Source organism: Castor canadensis, chromosome 13 (assembly GCF_047511655.1).
Source record: "Castor canadensis chromosome 13, mCasCan1.hap1v2, whole genome shotgun sequence".
In the NCBI taxonomy this organism is placed as follows: Eukaryota; Metazoa; Chordata; class Mammalia; order Rodentia; family Castoridae; genus Castor; species Castor canadensis.
Window position 1 is genome coordinate 55,133,833 of NC_133398.1, and position 19,068 is coordinate 55,152,900.

At 36.6% G+C, this 19,068-nt stretch overlaps 1 protein-coding gene across 19 annotated transcripts in view; it reads left to right on the plus strand.

The window, feature by feature from the left end:
• The window catches only part of Bnc2 (basonuclin zinc finger protein 2), a 420,512-nt gene that overhangs the window by 169,949 nt on the left and 231,495 nt on the right, over positions 1–19,068 (plus strand). Inside the window, exon 1 of one of the 19 annotated variants that reach the window (XM_074051783.1) lies at positions 15–16,875. The exons of the other annotated variants lie outside the window; for them this stretch is intronic. The gene's annotated coding sequence lies outside the window, so the exon portion shown is untranslated. Of the gene's footprint in view, positions 1–14; positions 16,876–19,068 lie in introns of those variants that run through there. 19 annotated transcript variants of the gene reach the window in all.

A 19,068-nucleotide genomic window follows, 5' to 3' on the forward strand; every position in this document is an offset into this window, starting at 1 on the left:
GTTGGAGTCTTATTGTTTTATCAGCTGGGGGTGGTGTGACTAAACCGTGGTCCCTGAAAGCCAAAGAGGTGTTATCAGTGTTATTAGGACAAGGTACCCAGAAGGACCAATGTAGCATGTGCTCCTCAAAAGGCCTTTGTCAGGATGAGTTGTCTGTAACTAGAAATTGTTCATTCATTCAAGAGATAGATACACAGTAGAAACTATCATGGTATTTGAAGGTTGACTGCATAGGTTGACACAGGCTGCTGAGAGACCTTTGGTAAGTAATTTTACCTGAGCGAGCCTTAGTTTTCTCATCTACAAAATGGAGATGTAGTACAAAAGGTGATAGGAGGATTAAATGATGTAATTTATGTCCAGCAGTTAGCACAGGGACTGGCGCCTATGAGGCACTCAGCAGATACTATGTTTTCAAATCGTCGTGTGCTAAGCAAGCACTGTGCAGTGTGGAGTCAGTCATGCTCCCTGCATTGTGCTTGCTAAGCTCAGTTAAAAAGCCATTCAGCTGGGTACTTTATAAGAGAAGCAGTGCTTAATTATAAGTGTTTTCTCTCTCCATGCATTGGGAGATATGTACAAAGTGCATTTTTCCTGAAGATGTTGGCTTGGGTTTTAGTTCATTTTGTGTGGCCTTGAGGCATTGGAAGTGGTTTGGTGTATTGCAAATTAAAAATATAAACATGACCTTGGTTAGAGGCATGTGTCCTCCTCTGTGCAACTTTTTAACTTTTGAAGAATATATGTGCCATTGCAGAGACAAGCTGAAGTTTCAACATGAATGGCATCTTCTAACATGAGCAAACCCATATTTTTTTTCCAGGGCCTCCATTTGGCATCATTTCTAAAATTTCAGGCTTACAGGATGAGCATAGTGAGTTCAATCTTAAAACATTTTTACTGATTTAGTTATGCCATATGAAAAAAGAAGAACAGTTTTAAAAACTGCCTCCTTCACAGTGGGAGTGAGGGTGGAGGTGGTGATGGGGGAGCTTTCAGTTTTTATGGTACTGAAGGGTGCACCATCTCTTGCACACCTGCTCTTGGCCTAGGGAAGACCACCTGAGCTCTGCTGTGCCCCAAGCTGGTACCGTCTGGGTGGTGCATGGCTGTGACACCATAGGAAAGCAGGTGTGACATGTAGGACATGATTGTGTATTTCCTAGTTCCTGAAAGCTAACAGCTTGTGTATGACACACAAACGCAGAGTGATGGAAGACTTTTCATGGAGAGTAGTCTGATCCTTGACCTCTTTGGATAAGGCGAGTGATGTTCTTCAAACACATCACCTGGAATGGTCTGTTATGGGTGATTGTTGGATAATCTGTTTTTGAACCTTTAGTTATGGTATAAAGAGAATGGGTTTTGCAGATGTGAGTGTGTGAAATAAAACTGAGAAAGACCTATTGAGCACATTTATTTTGACATACCAAGTGAGAAAAAGTACATTTACAAGTTGGAATGAAACTCTGGTTGTAGATTACCAGATAAGGTGGTTGATAAATCAGCATGAGTCTTGCAAAGAGGATCGAGGTCCTGAACAAAGTAATGAGAGTGACATTTTTGAACTTTTCCTTTTGTAACATGGTTTTTGTAGACTGAGGAGGAAGGTTAAAGTTGTGAAAAGATTGCCAGCTATGGCAAGTTTGAGAATTAACGGGATACACTTCCACAATTTCTCTCTCTTTTCCTTGTTTCCCCTCTTCTTTCCTGAAGATGGCTTAATACTTCCTTGTACATTCATATTACGTCAGTTATGATAAACTTGACACTTAATATAGTATATTGTTCACCAGATAACAATTTTAGGAGCATTTATTTTTTAGCTTCATCACATTTCATTCTTGCCATGCACATGTCATGCTTGTGTGTGTGTATGTGTGTGTGTGTAAGAGCTATTTCTTATTTTTTAGCCTTAACTCTTCTTTCCAGAAAACTCACTGCAGGACTTGCCAGAGTTGTCATTTTTCCTGCTTGATTCTCAGGCTTCTCTCCAGGGCCAGGCATTGTAACCACTAGAGGATTTGCTGTTTGACCTCTTGATTCTGAGAATATCCTCCTTTATACCTTGATTTAGGAGCAATGGGTTATCTATATCCTTTCTTACAAAGGATTTTTATTTAGACACACACCTTCATACATGGTTTAGTTTTCATATTTTAATTGACGAAAGTTCTCATGACTGGTGAAGTCTCTTCTTTTTCCGTCTTTCATTTGAAATGTTAATCTTTTTATCCCTATAATTTCACATTTCTTTGCAGCTTCATAATTTAATAATCTCAAGATCCCCAATACTTTTTTCTTTATGTACTTTGGCTTTGAGTTACTATCATACTTCAAGTCTGTGCCTGGCTTGACTTTTGCAAGGGCATCTGCTGTGTTTTTTGGGTTTATATGTTTGATTTAGAAAAGTAGCTATCTAGAAATCAAGACTTTAATTCACTACCTAACTGTGTTTATTTTCCTCAGTGGCTTCTGAAGTAGTTATGAAACTGGGTACCCTCTTTAACTTGGGAGGTTAACTGATACATAGTAGCACAGAATTCTGCTCTCGCTCAATTATCTTTTAGGAAATGGTTATTCTAGTTTAGACCTCTTCTAGTTGTTGATGAATATTTTATTTTTAATCAGAGAAAAGTTAACTTTCTCAGTAGAACTGTACCTCATCTTGTATTAAGTTGTTACTGTTAGCTTAGCACAGTTCTTTTCTTGGTTGGGCATTTAAGATATGAGGTTTGACTTGGTATTTTTTTACCACTGGAGTGCTTAGAAAATTAGAGTAAATAATGAACCAATATTTCAATACCAGATTAGACACAATTTATTGTGATGTTTCATAAACCACAGACTCCTTTCTTCTGTGAATGTGTGAAGGATCACTTTTTTTTTTCCAGACATACCGGGGTGCAAGTGTAAATTTCCATAAAATTTAAATGAGGTGCTTCCTGTAATTAATGAACAATTGTGGCTGCTCTCTGGTCTGCATTGTAATTAACCGTGATCAGGCTTGTTTAGTGATGACACTGTTCCTGTAATAATTTGACAAGCTACTGTGAATTTGCCAGGTTATTAAACAACCTGCAGCATTCACTTATGGAATCATAGGGATGAGCTTGGCGGCTTCTGCTGCTAGTTAAATGCAGCATACGGGTGAACCAAAAGCTACCCCTTGAGATCTATCGATCACCACACACACACACATTTAAATTCCTGTGATTTTGGAGAACTTAATTAATTTTGTATGGGGTGTCTTGAAAACTTTTTATTGCATGATAAACCTACTGGGGCAAAGCTGATCATTTTTATGAACTCATAATGAAGCTAGCAAATTCTCTGTATTGTTAACATCAGAACGGACTAAACAGAATCAGAGGTTTCCCTTACCACCTTACTAAATAGGTATATTTATTTATTTAAAAAAACTGTTCCCTGCCTAGATTAATCTACCACATCTCCCCCAAAATAAATTTATTCTCTTTCTCCTTTTTCTGTTACAAACAACAGATGACCTTGTGCTAAGCAGAGTCATGTTGAAGGTAGAGAGCTCTAAGTGGACTGGTAGCCTTATGTCCTTGGTCACTAGTGCACCAGCCCCTCCTTTTCAGGTTAAGAACTGTTCAAAACGTTACTGTCTAGTTACTGTGGTGTCTTTCATTCAGATTCTGTTTATTGACTAAACCACAAGATTCCTGCCCAAAGTACCAGGCGATCTATGCTTGACTGATTTTGATTTTCTAACATCAGCCCTGGGGTTTATTTGAAAAATGTACATACACTGCAGCTTTAACAAGTCAAGTGACTGCATGTTTTTGACCATGGAGTTGAGTGTATCTGAAGATCGTTAAATTCAGTGGGAGGGGGGGCGAGGGGTGGAGAATAAGTGTAGTAGTCATTGTACCATTGCAGAGTGACTGGGTGTGTATGTGTGTGTGTGTGTGCATGTGACACATGGTTTTTGTCTTTTCATCTTCTCCAAGAGCCAGAAAGTTTCCTGCCGTTCTCTTTCCAGCTATTGACAAATGATTGCCAGATGTGAGATCTTTGCATGCTCTTTCCCTCAGCAAACCTGCAGCGAAGGGATATTTGATTCTCCCTTGCCCATTTCATCTCCTTTCCACATCTGCCAGGGACACACAAGCAATACATCCCTACATGAGAGTTTAAAGTTTATTCAGCTCCCTTTCCCTCTCTGATAAAGTGTTTGGAGAGAACAGAATGAAGTCCATATGATACTCTCCCTACTTCACTGTATGAAATTAGTTGTTTATTTTACTTATCTACCTCTCAGTAATTGAACTATTTCATTTTAGTTTCGGTCCATGGAAAATGTGATGTAACTCTGGGAGTGTTAAGAGTTTCCTATTGTCTGCTTTGCTGCAAGTGTGCCATTGCCATAGCTTCCCATCCAGTGTCCCTCTAGCCCCTCAGTTCTGATAAAACCTCCACTGTTGATTCCAAAGGACATCCTAGTAAAGTAATTCTCATACACAACTGTCAAAAATTAAGTTGTGTAGCGTCTGGTAGAATTTAGTAGTCATTTAGGGTTTAAAAAGCCATCTATGAGGGAGAAAATTCACCTTGTTTGGCTAGATTAGTTTACTCTGTGTTTGTGTCCATTGTCAAAGTTGATATGTGTGAGGCCCTAGTTTTAATCATAAGTAGCTTGTAAAAGAGAAAGTACACCGAGTTTTGGAGGCACGTGAAATTAGCCTGTGTAGGCCACACACATAATCACTAACATGCACAGAAGCCTTTTGCATCTGCTTAGAATCTGAATTGATGCTGATTTTTTTTTCTCCTTTAAGTTTAAAAATATTTTCCAAAATACCCTTATAGCTCATGTTCATTCTATAGGGTGGGCTGACACAGGTGGCCTTTCTGTTTTCCTATTACACTTTTTGGCAAACGAAAAGGCCCCTTATTCCCCGAATAAGATCAGCATTTTTTTTTGTTTTTTTTTTTAACATTTAAAAAATAATCCACAAAATGTCTGCCACATGTTTTCTAGTTTATGAAAATGTTTTCCAAATTGGAGCCGTAATATTGGATTCTTACTGTAAAAGTGCTAGTGTATTTATTTCTCCTCCCTTCTTAGCTATGGGTGATTAAGTGAATTTGTGTTTTATATGTAAATTCAAATGAGGAATTAAATAAATATTTCTTAAGTTTTGACACTAAGGAAGTTTTTTTGTTGTTACTAAAGGAAGTTAGGTAAAATAGTTATGCCCATATCAGAATCAGACTAGGAAGAGTGAAATCTGTTTTTCAATATGTTCTTTAAACAAAATTAATGAAACAGTAAGAACAAGGAAAAACCCAATAGCCCCTGAAAAGAATAAGTCTTCTTAAGCCTAATAAGTGGGTTAAAACCATTTATCATGAATTGCTGAAATGTAGATTTCCTTGGATGTTTTTTGTTGAATAGGATAGAAGATAATTATGGTTGAAATGAAGACAGTAGTTTCAAGCTGTTTACTCTTAAAAACAAGATGATGAGTGTTTTGGAGGGGGTTAAGTTCAAGCAACACCCCTTCAAAATAAAATTGTCAAAAGCAAAAAAATGTCTCTGTGGAAAAGTTTATATTATTATTGTTCTTTGCATTCCCCTATGACTGACGCCACCCTAGGCACTCAGTGGATGCCAATGGTTGAGAAGGTGGAGGCAAAGAGCTCTTTCATAAAACAACAAGGTTAGGAACTCCTGCGGCAGGAGCCAAGTTCCTCTGAGTTTAGATCACTTCACAGAATTTGCCCTCGCTAATGCATTTGCTGGTTTCTCATGCCTTCCTGCTTTTTCCTCACCATGGTTACTTTGGGAGGCAGAGAGGTGCTAAGCAATGGAGGTGTCATCCGGCTTGTGCACCTAGGGAATGTCCTTCAGAGGACGACTTGTCACCAGCCGTCAAAAAAGAGAGTGGCTTTGTGGTCTCTGAACATCTGGCAACGCTGCACAGGAAGCTGAGGGGGTGTCATTAATTGTGATGAAATAATTTAAACCATCAGGAATAAATGAGGCTGTTAAGCTAAGTTCAGATTCCATTTGCCATGCACATGTGTCTAGCAGCCTGTGTGCAGTTAAAAAAAATTGAATTATATTAGCTCATGAGTAGAAGTGAAACAGATACTGTAAATGAAACAAGTTGCTGTGTAGTGATGACATCGTGTTGAACCACTTCACAGCATTACAGTTTGTAGGATCAATAATATAGCGAAAGTGGTGTGTTATTTAATGAATTTTTATATAAAAGCATTCTTATACTGAGGAATGTAGTAAGGATCAGTGGTTTAGGGGCACACAGTGAGGATAGATAGGTAAGTGGGGTGGGTGGGGTTCTTTGCCTAGTTGAATTGATGCGCAGTCTACTTTTCTGTAGTCTGGCTGTAAGCAGATCAAGTACCCCTGCTCTGCATACATACTGTAGGTAGGAGGGCGTTCTCTCCAGTGACTAACTGCAGATGTGTCTCAGAGAGTTTCTAACACTTCCAGCACATCTATGTTGTTTTCTTGTGATTCAAAACAACTGTCTTGGGTGATAGATTACTCCTCAAGCAAATGAACATACTTGGGAGGCTTTGCACAATCAGTGGATGCTGATTTCAAATGTAATTTTCAAGTTCTGTGGAGAGAGGCAGTCTCATTTTCTTTAGAAAGGAAAGATTGTCAAGTTTGGAATGTCAGAGCAACCCTGAGGTTTTGTGCACTAAATTGAGCAATGACGTACAGGTTCCAAAGTATGTTTCTGTAAAATAAAAGCCATTCCTTTACACATGAGCAAAGTTTTCAAAATTGAACCTTTACTTAAAAATAGACATAGAAATTTGAGAAGTAAGATGAATTTGCTTGGGTGCAGAAAGAATTTTTGGAAAAATGAGAGAGGTGATGCCATTGTCAGAAAAAAAGAGAGCTGGAGAGCTGGCAAACTTTGGACAAGAGCCCTTTAACTGCAGATAATTTATCTCCCTTTACTGCATTAGACCCTTGGCTATCTCATTGCCTTTGTCTTTTCCCAGTGAACGGTCTCTCCCTTTTTTTCTTTTTCTTTGCCATGTTCTTGTTTCCTTTCCTGTATTTTCACTTTAAATTTTTGGCCTTGCTCCTCTTTACAACTTTTTCTCATTATCCATAACCATTGAAATGATCTGCAATTCTGTTTTCATTTATAGTCATGGTTTTCCTGCTACTAGTGAAAAGATTGATATCCATAATTACTTAATTTGTAAAATTCTAAATTCAGGTTATGTTTTGACATAATGTGTGATCATGGTCAATTTTACAACAATGTGAATGAACTTTGGTCACTTAAAAAAGAAAAGGAATGCAGAATACGCAATGAGTTATCCCTTTCCCTTATTCCTGAATAAAATTATTATTGGTCAAAGTCAGCCAGAAGTTTGTGGCATCTACCTTCTTATTTCCAACATAGGAAGAAGACGTTCAAATTGAGGCACTTGGGTTTTCTGACTTCAGACTTTCTTGGAGTCTAACAGAGTAACCAGTAGTTAGGATACTGGTCTGTGTGTTTTTATCTCTGGATTTTGTTTTAATTGATGAAACAAAATGGAAAGACTTGAGTTCTTCAGTGTTAGTTGGCACTGTTGGAAGGATTGAAGAAGATAGTGTTTGTGTAGAAGGCACACTATGCTTAGCACATTAGGTAACTCTGAATGCACTTTTTAAAAACATTTAAAAACATTTTTAATTAGTGTACATTAGTTGTACAGGGGGTTTTGTTGTGACAGCATTGTTGTTAATATGTAAGTATTTTTACTAGCTTCTGGTGGCCAACCAGATAATAATTAGAAAAAAATTTACATAGTCTGATAATTTAAATGTTCATCTTAAATCAGTTAAATATATTGTCCCCTTAGAATAAGAAAACCAAAATCAACAGAAAAATTTGAGCAAGATAACTATGGTTTTCTTTGTTACTTTCTTTACTTTGTGTACTTTGTGCATTTGTTTTTCAAAAACAAAAAAGAAGGGATTGGGGAGAGAGTGCTTACCTAGCATGCATGAGGCCTTGGATTCAATTCCCAGCACTGGAAAATAAAAGTAAAGTACATTTAGCAGTTGCTTGAAGTTGTCTTTTGGAAGTGTGTTAGTAAATACAGAAGGCACAGTTTCATGACATAAGGTTTTTCCTTTTCTTGATTTTTATTTTGGTGGGATGTGACATGGGTACCTCTACACATTCTAGTGACCTTTTAATGCTTGCACTGCTGTTGTTACTCTTACGCTTTGCTTAAGTAGCGTTAAATTCATGCATTTCTGTATCCAACATTTCAGGTACGTTATGGATTAAATAAACAGGTTGAGTAGCCTGGGAGCCTAGCTACATTCTGCATTCTTTCTCACTATCAGTGTTTCTTTGAGAGAATATTATCTAGCTTTCAGATGATCAACCTAACATGAGCTGTTCATGTTGGGAGCTGTCAGTATTAATATAAGAAATGTTGAATAAGATGCTTATGTTTACATTATGTAAGTTCTTAAGCAGTTGCCATAGCTGTTTTGTAGAAGGAAAACAGTATTTTAATTCTTGACTTCAGTAGAGAATCATGCGTTTGTGTGTGTGTGTGAACCTGTGCATGGGTTTTGTGTGAACATACACATGCCGCTCCTATGTATCTGTATCCTTGTATGTTTATAAGAATAACTGGTGGTGTTTGTTTGAATATTTTGTTGGAGGTAGCCGTAACAAATACTGCAGAGTTAGAGCACATAGTCCCTCCACTTTGTGCAAAAGGAAGTAAAACCTTTTGTTTGGGTAGATAATGAAATCTCAATTTGTGTGTTCGGTTCTTTAGTGCTCTTATTTTTTTGTCACTTGGTTTGAAATTTTAAAAGTGAAAATTACCTAAATTATGTAATCCAGTAGTTTCCTTTCATCTGTTTGGAAACCGAGGCCAGAAATGTTCAGACTTTCCCAGAATCACTTTGTAAAACACGGCACTGTTGATGTGTCAGAACCTTTAAGATACTGCTTTTATTGCTTTAGAGTTTAATAAGCGTTATATGAGTACTCTTTGTTTTTTCTTATCAAAAGAAATTATTTAACTCAATTTGTCCTATGTTCAATGATCCAAGTGAAGATAAGCAATTCAAGTGTTGGTCATAGCTCAGTAAACCTGCTCGTTGGGGAAAAATGCAGAGAGGCAGTGCAGTATAGTAGCAGTTCTAGCAGGTTCCACCCTGAAAAGAGCACATTTCTTGCATGATGTGTGAAATGTGCTTACGATACTAAGGAAAGGAATGTTTGGGTCTGGCTTTGATTTGTTTATCTGTCTTCTGTCTTTCTGGTATCAGTATAGAATGCAGGTGGTGTTCAAAAGCTAACTTTTGGACATTAAGAAGTAGAAGTAGTCCCATCTAAATAATCTCTGTTTAAAAAAAAAGTGCCATGATAGACATGTGAAGAATAGAGTTTCCGAAGAACATAAAAGTGTTACTTTTCAATATTCAGTGTGCCAGTAGAGTTTCACAGAGCAAAGAAAAAGAGCAAGTCCCCTTGAAATTATTGTTATTATATAAACCATCATTAAGTGCCTTTTTGGGCATGGTATTGTATTTGTATCCTAGAGAAAGTGAACGAAACAGATAGGGTCTCTGTCCTCTAGGAGTTCATAATCAAAAACAGATAACATAGCTGACATCTAGTATTGTTTTAAGGCCTTACAAATAAAAATTGATCACATACATAAATAAAAGTTTTATATCAAAGAGAAGAAAGACCTTTTTTTTTTTTGCCTGATTAAATAAGTAAGCAGACAACGTCATCCCCACACTGAAACTATCCATGGAAGTTGTAAAACAACTACACTTAAATAATCCTGACATCAGAATGCTCTGTTACATTGTTATTTTTTAAGGTTTTTAAGAGAGTGCTGGCATTACCATGATGTCACTGTTAGTGTATTTTAAATGGTCTGGATTCAGAGATATTGTCTTATCTTTCTGGTTAAGAAGTTGGAATGAATTGAGTTTTCCTCCATCTCTGGAATTCCCCATTTCTAACTGCTGACAAGATGGTAACTTTATAAACCAGTGTGCTGGGGTGTAGTTTAAAATTTTATCCAAGCCCCTAATATTAGTAAAAATGATACATTTAAAAATTTAGCTGCCTTTCCCTTTTCTCTAAGTCACAAGAAACTGCATTAAAACAATTATAAGGATTTAAAATGGATGCTGTGATACGAGGTGAACTTATATGTTGAGAAGGTTTGAAGTGGATTATTGGTGAGAGGAGGTAGATTAAAAACTTTAGGATGAACAATTCTAGTTGCAAGTGTGGGTAAAGCCATACTATACCTACTAAAATTAAACGTGGAAATGTTGGCGGGGGAGATAGGTATTGAGTTTGATAAGATAGTTTCTGTGTGCTTCAACTTTAATGCAAGGTGTTTTGACAGTCATTTCATTTTTGATGTGTGGGGAGCTAAAAACCAGCAACTTTGGAAAGACTAAATATGAACCCAGCTCAAAGTTCAAGGCATTTAAAAAATGGCTATATCTACTCCAGTGTAGGTGTCTGTGTAAATTAAAGCATGTGTGTGCATAAATTAATTAGAAGAACAGTCAATGATATAAATCAAACTTATTTGGTACACTGATGAAATGAGCATTGTTTATAAGATTATCTTGTTATTTAATCTCTTCTGTATAAACCTGGCTGGTTGGCATTATGAAGTAATAACACAATTAATGTGATGATGGTATACTTTTTCTTGGTACAGGTCTGATCCTGCAGGGCTTTCTTGACTTGGACTTGTGTGTATAGAAAAGCATAAGAACTGGAAATTTTAATTAACAAGAACCCCCCCCCCCCCCGCAGGTGTGTGTGTGTATGTGTGTGTGTGTGTGCGTGTGTGTGTGTGGTGGGGGGTATTTTGTTTTGTTTTTGTGTCTCAGAATGTTCCCAGAGATTTTTTTTGGACCTAGTCATCTGTTGACCCCAGAAGAAGGAATTCCTTCCAGATACTGTTTTTTCGAAACTGCAAAGTTCATTAAGAAAGCAACTTGCCATCTTCTGGTTATATTGTGCTGTGTTACTAGGTCTCAAATAAAAATAGTTTTGATTACAAATAAAGCCATTAGTAATTTCTTGAATAAACAAAAAGTTTTTTCCTTGATGTGCAAAGAAATTTTGTTTAGAACTGTGTCATGTAAGTCCATGTCTAACGTGTGCACAGACCATTCCTTATCTTTTGTATGAAATTGGATGCACTAGAGAGCAGAAAACAGAAACACTTAAAACATGTAAGCAGGGATCTGAGTGCAAAGGCAAGTGTTTGTGTTGTTATTTAGTATTTGGTTGAGAACTTTTGGTTTGTTTTTCTCATCCCCAAACCCTTGACTGACTCCATGATGTTGGGTTCTTTATGTCCCCAAATGAAGACTTGCTTTTGGGAAATTAAAGATGTATGTGTTGTTATTGGCTTTGCTTAACTGTCCATGACATTCTTTGATACTTAAAGAGAATTTGCCAGTGGTATCCAGTAATTTTCTTAATAAATTTCAGGGAAAATTGTCATAGGTAATTCCCTCTTGTAATGTAGTTTATGAATGGAGCCTGGTGACTAGAATTTGTTGTTGTTCCTTCTTAATTTCAGAGAAAGAATAGATTTAGAACAGTGTCCTTTTAGGATTGTGCACAGGGCAAGAATGAATGGGATTTGATAAAATCTTAACTGATTTCATCTTTCATTTAGAATTTATCATTGATATGAAACACTTTTTTGTATAATGAATTAAATATTTGTATGTATTATTTTAAAAGTTTTGGTCTCATCTTCACAGTAATGTCACAGATCTCACTGTTTTCAGCAGTGATTATCTTTGATACCATAGCAACAAAGATACCCTTGCTGTGAGCAGAGGAGGTATTACTTCTGTGGTTTTGTGAATCAGTAACCACTAAAAGATTTGTGACCAATCACCCATGAATGATTTGTTCAGAGTTTGCTTAATGAGAGAAACTGTGGCGTAAGACAACCTCACAATATTTGTACGGATACATTTTCAGTGTTACACTTGGCTCTGTTCTGGATTATGCAATTTGGATTTTCAATTGCTGTTAAACTATGCAGATATATTTGTTGGAATTTGGGTCTATTGCCTGGAAGACTTTCAGGACAATACTTGTTAGACAGGTATTACAATCATAGTATCTGCTGACTTGAACCCAGGCATTTGGTGTAGCAGGACATAGTCTCAATTGAAGAAGTGACAAACAGTGGACTAACTACTCTCTCCTACTTACTTACCAGATGCTACTTCTCAGATCTGATAGGAAGCAGGTTTTAAAGACCTTTGAGAAAATAGTATGAGACTATGCATCTTGTTCCTAGCTGGGAGTGATGCATACAACCGAGTAATGAGAACTCTGGGAGATAATCTGTCTCTGTTGAATAGATACCCTGGTGGTAAAGGTAAAGACTGAACAGGGATTAAGGATGCATGTTGCACCCTTGAGAGTTTTTCTGAAGAGTTTAACTTCTCCCTAAGCTGCCTGTCTTCTGGATGAGAATGATGTAGCTTTTCTGTGGTTTCCTAGTTCCTTTCCTTTTATCTTTTATCTTCTCCTTTTCACTGAGAATTATGTCACTACCTCATATTTTCCTCCATTTTGATCAGAAGTTATTTTATCCATTCATTTTATGATGTCTTTGGGAACTGACTTAACCTGGGTCCTCCTGCAGACCAAGCAAGAGAGCGAGTAGCTTCCATGAAGTTATTTTGTTTAGAGAAGATACCAGAGTAGGAATGAAGAACTATAGGAAACCAATACAAAGATGACTCATTGAAGTAATCAGTACTACTGGTGATGGTTGCTAATTTTCACTAGAGCTTTCTGAGATGCTTCCAGAGCCTACAAGTTGAAAATATTTACCCATTAGCTCTCATTTCTCCAGTGATCAGTGTGATTGACACCCTGAGCAACCACTCCCAGCACTTTTTACTGCACATTTGCTGCTTCTTCCAGATTGTCTAGAAGCATAAGAAATATGGGGCAGGCTCAATGTGAAGTGGTAATTATCTGTCAGTGGGGGAAATTGGTTAATGGGGCTATACCAAGAAGTAAGATAGAAATTTTAGTAGTGCACAGAGCCTATACCTTATTTTTTAAAAGCATAGTTTTGAAATACTTGCTGTTCTGAATATTTGTTTTAGTATACTACGGCCTTAACTACAACTCATAGGTGGGAGTTCAGCTATACCTTTAGCCACCACTTTGTTGTTTGAAAGGAATGTTTACATTTCCAGCAATAATTTTAAGGTACTTTTTGGAACATTGGTCATTTACTGTTAGAGCCAGAGTGATCTGAAATAGACAAGGCATTGCCTTTTCATCCACACTGAAACATAAAACATAGGCATTATCCCAGTTATATTCCAAATACTTTGATTTGGGGATGGGGGAATGTTTTTAACTGTTCAGCTACTCTTGATATTCTACTTAAAGACAAAGTTACTTAGCAAAATTCTGCCACAAGGTGATTTGGCTTTGAAACCTTCAAAAGTGTATCCAAATCTTTACTGTTGTTTTCTGAGTGACCCCAGGAGCCCCAATAGGTATAATTAATGATTTTATTGAACTTTGACAATGATAGATCAGTGAAGATTTAGAGAAAAGTATTAAAGTAGTCCTGATGGGGTTGAAACATTATACATGCTTTAGTACCTATTCAAATAAGAATCCATTTCACAGACCAGCTTCTAATAGAAACAGTTAAGTTACACAATTCTTACATGTATTCTTTTTAGTATGGTTACATATTTTTTATTGAGTCATGGTCCAAAAGTTGTAAGGTTAACTATTGTCATTGATTATATAGAGGAGACAACAAGTTCCCACCATTCATGTGAAGCTGCAGTTAAAATGTCTTTAATACTTATTACTGCTTCATATCTTTCTCTGTGCTGTGTGGCTTCTTTTCTTCCTGTTCTTATTTTTAAAGAAATACATACTGCTTTTCAGAGTGATACTTTGATAGACTAGAAGAGAAGAAATTCACTATTTGGATGGGTAGATAGAAATGAAGGCATAATATAGCATTCAACATACTATGATTTCCCCAATCAATTATTATATTTTTAGAGGTAAAAGCCCAGGATTAAGAAAGAGCACAGAGGTAGATTTTAATATGATTTTATAGCTATTATAATATCCTCAATCATTGAATGAGATGTTCTTCTGATTTGCGCTTTTGCTTTGATAGAATACACAGTACCACTTCAATAATGAAAAAAAAAAATCAGTTTACCCTGCTGGAACTTTCTTCTGGCCTCAGGGACTTGCTCAGTTGGATGATTTGAGGTTGAAATACCTTGGCACCTTTAGGGTAAAATGCAGCCATAAGAGTGTGTTAGAATACACCATCTACAGGATAAAGAGTTGTACATTATAAGGAAAATTATTACCTTTGTGGGCTGTTCAGGAACAATTTTCTATCTTGTGGTTGGTCACTTTCAATGTATGGCAATTGCTTTCCATTATGATCCCAAGATCCAATCAATATGTATAATATTATGCAACTTATAGTTACATTATAACCAAAATATGTCAAATGTGGTTTCTGAGTGGCTGATTTACAGTAAGTCATCCTCAGTCCCCAAAGTGGGTATTATGACTAATTTGAACTCCCATGGTCAAACATTTTTCTCCATATGAAAATGGTGTGTCAGGGGGAGGGTCTATGGAGGAAGGAGGAGCAGTAACCCACTGTTGTCAAAGCACTCACATACAGATTGATCCATTGTCATCTCCTTTGCATCTACATGGATTGTTGTGAATTATTTGCTCACCCTGGGAGAGACGTGCTCTGAATTCTAATAATTTAAAATCTGTGAATCTATTAAAACCATATTTGTAGCTCTAAAAAAAATTGATATTCACTGGGCAGTTTGCCCAACAAGAGAAAGTCAAAGAGATTACACACTTATCCTAAGTTACAGCAACTACCCTGCCAATTCGTCCTTTGAAAGAATACAGCAGACCCAAATTATACATCTATGGGTAAGGGGAGACAAGAAAAGAACTCAGTATATCAAATCAGAAAGTAAATTCCACAATAATGGTTATAATAATGTTTCAAGATGTGATTTCAGCTGTAGGCCTAGTGATTGAACTACTCACAACTCAGATGGGTTTAGAATGGTATAAAGCATTGGTAAATATGTTTATCCCCTCTCACTTTGGAATCACAGTGTTTAGTCATATACCAGTAGACCTTGAGTTCATGTGGGGCCAGGATAACCACCTCTTGTTTGATGTAGAAGGTAAGGCCCACATCGTCACAATGACAAATTGTGTTCACAGCCTAGCCTTTTCATTTCTCATCTCCAGGTCTTCTCATAGGGTTTTGAATTAACATACTAAATTTCTACAGTATGCCAGGGGCTAGCAATCTGAAGATGTCTAGAAATTAGCTGGTATTCCAAAAGAGCTTTCTATATGTAGTGAGCGGTAAATAGCTTTAGAGTTGTATTATGATCTTCTCAAGAGACAGATGTAGTTCTGTTCAACTTCAGTGTCTCAGCACCAAGTCTTGTTTCTGGCATTGGTAGGAAGATACCTAATAATTACATATGAATAAATGAATTGTAATAAATGCTGATCTTTGCATCACGTCACAGAGGACAGGAAAACCAACAAAGAATTTGCCCAAGGAATTCAGTTTTAGTCATGTGTTTGACTACATAGGGGATTTCTTAGGCAGATAGAGCAAAGCTCAACTAAAAGATGTTCTCTTTATGGAAAAGTGTCCAGTGTTTTCATCTACATATTCTATCATTTAGCATGGTGCCCTGACCAAAGTGAGTCCTCAAAATAATGTGAATACTATTTTCTCTGTATAGATTTGAGGTGTATCTATTCATAGCTTTTCTTCCTTTCCATATTATGAATCTAGTAAGATGAGATGGCGGGGAAAGGGTGTAGGAGGGTGAATATGGTGCAAATACTGTTTACATACACGTGTATGTAAATGTAAAAATGATACCTGTAGAAGCTATTCCAGGAATGAGGGGAAGGAGGGATAAAGGAGAGCAGTGTAGAGGGGTGAAGTCAAGTATGATATATTTGATACACTGTATGAACTTTTGTAAATGCCACAGTGTACCCCCACCCAGCACAATTATTAAAAAATTTTCTTGTTTAATTATATCTAAATTATATATGGTAGAGAGAAACTGAAATGTTACACAAAGGCTAAATGTCTTCATTTTTGGTAATTATACCAATAAGAAATTGAAAGTACTATTCACTCAGCTAATTCTCACTTTTTGATAATTAGGAATTAACTTTCTTGGGCTGTTGAAGGTGACTGCTTCACATGACCACATTTGGCATCGATTGGAGCATCCCACTGTTCATTTTCAGTTAACCACAGTGTTGATTATCTTGTCCAGTAACAATACTTCAGTTGTTGGTTCTGCATATCTCAGTTGAGTACAGCATGGAACCAACAAGAGCCTGATTGTGGATTTTATTCTTGTATGGGCCCGTTAGGTTTGCAAAGGGAAAAACTCCTTGAGTAAACATAGACAGCACTCCAATTGTTGGTTAGCTGTTAAATAAATGGATGCTATTATTGCAAAGGAAGACTTGGCTAAAGAAGGTAGATCATCACATCTCATTACCATTCTTGGATAAACAACCAAAGTATGTATTCTAGTGACAGCAGTTTCATAACATGAATGCCTGTACACTGTGTATGTGTGTTGTTTGTGAAATGTGTCTATATGAAATTAGCGTTTAGCTCTTTTTTTTTGTTTGTTTGTTTTGTTTTTGAGACAGGGTCTTTCTACATAGTCCAGGTGGGCCTTGAACTTGTGATCCTCCTGACTCACCCTCCTGAGGATTGGAATTACAGGTATAGACCACAACACCTGGGTAGTATTCAGGGTTTTTTTTTGTTATACAAAAGTGGAAAATCTACTGTGTTCTTTGCCGGCTTAAAAGTTTCTCAAAGTGAAACACCAACTGATTACTAGTTCATAAATATTTGAATTTATATATTTGAATTTTATAACTGTAAACTAAAGCAGAAAGAAAAATCGAGCAAGTTAATGTCCAGGTTGAATAAAGCTGACTACATTTAAGTAAAACAGATTCCACTTCCTCAAAACATGAGAAATTTTTTGGAGGATATATCACCTCAAAAATATGTGTGGGTCTGGCTTTGCATAGACTAGTGTAGATTATATTTTACACTCACAGCAAAACAGACAAACTTGCTGTTTATATATCACGTTTGGGCAAGGAAAACACACTCGATCACTGGACGTATGCTAAAATGTTTTGCTACAATGCTACCCAAAAATTCCAGGAATGAAAGCTGACCTATAGTCTTTTGAAAGACATTTTTTTTAAACAAGGTAGCTTAGGTATTGTTTACTATTGTCAGTTGCATGGTAGCATTCAAACAATTTAAAGTACTGATTAGTAATCTTCTTGTACATGTGTTTTTAAGCTCTTTCATATTAAATATCCTTAATATCACCTGCCTCTTTTATTGAAGGATTCATAATATTGAGAAAAAGATAAAATGCCTATATAGAGTTTTAGGAGAGAACATTTGCAACAAAGATGGCATAGATCAAGGGAATATCAAAATTACTGGAGTAAGGAAAACAGAGAATTGGAGATGAGACTAAAAACAGATAGATAGAGATGCCCTCTGGCAAAATATGGCTCTGGAGGAAAGTCTGTTAGAAGATAGAACTTCATAGGAAAAATTTATTTTATGGAAAAAATATACTAAAAACCACATGATCTCCTATTATTGAATTAGAAATTCAGATTTCATACAAGAAAGAACAGATGCAAAGCAGTGCAGTAACTATTAAGATTATAGGGTTTCCCCCCCAAAAACCAGATATTCATTGAAATAGCACAAAATGACAGATTGATAAATTTTCAAATAAAATGTCAATTAAAGAGAGTCCCTTTAATATTTTCAGTTCTGGAAGTTCTTATTGTAATTGTGGCTAAAAACTATCACAGTGGTCTGTGTTTTTTCAATTAGTAAATATTTCCTCGGGAGAGTTCAACAGGTAGGAAGGACATGTTTACAGATATTTTTAGGCTTGTGATTTTAAAAAATCAAATGCCTAACAATAAAAAAAGAAAACTTGGAAACTTTCAGTTACAATTTTTAAAAAGAAGTTAGAGGACCTGGGGTAGCAAAGTAGAGCCTCTTTGGTCACTATGTGTAGGAATGCAGATATGATCACATTTGTAAACGACCCTAAGTCCAATTTGCCTAGAATTATGGTGTTCATGTTTTGGTTTCAGAAGAAATAAATTTTATTCTGGTTAGAATGTTAACTAGCAATATGAGTTTTCTTATCTTTCAATTCATATGTGATATAAATTTGTGATGCCAGAGAAGTATTACACACATTTTCCAAGCTGAGTGCTGGTGGCTCATTCCTGTAATCCAAGCTACTTGGGGTGCTGAGATTAGGAGGATTTCAGTTCCAGGCCAGCCAGGGCAAAAAAATTTCTGAGACCCCATCTCAGTGGAAAAAGATGGGTGTGGTAGTGTGCTCCTATCATCCTAGCTATAGGAGGAAGCTTAAAATAGGAGGATCATGGTTCAGGCTAGCCTGAGCATAAAGTGAACTCCTATCTCTAAAAAAACCAGAGTAAGAAATGCTGGAGGCATGGCTTAAGCCATTCCTTGCATGTGCCTTCCTTGCAAGTACATAAACCCTGAGTTCAAACCCAGTACTATCCTCTTCCCCAGTAACTTTTTTTCCTGTTTAGCAACAGAAGATGGTTAAAACAATAAGGTAAGATCATAAGGACTGCTCAACCTAAAAGAAGTTATGAGTTGAATTTGTGTTAGTTGCTGTCATTTTGAAGACATCTGTCTGACACAAAAATAATTCCTTAGATTCAGAACAGGTGTGGGGGCGGTTCATCACATCAGAACTTCATGGGTGGAGGTGAAACATACCAATACATGCATTTCATTCCACATGTTCACAAAAAGTAGCTCTGAGTTGGCATTACTAATGAAACAGGACTTACACATCTATGCACACGAGCCATTCCAGGA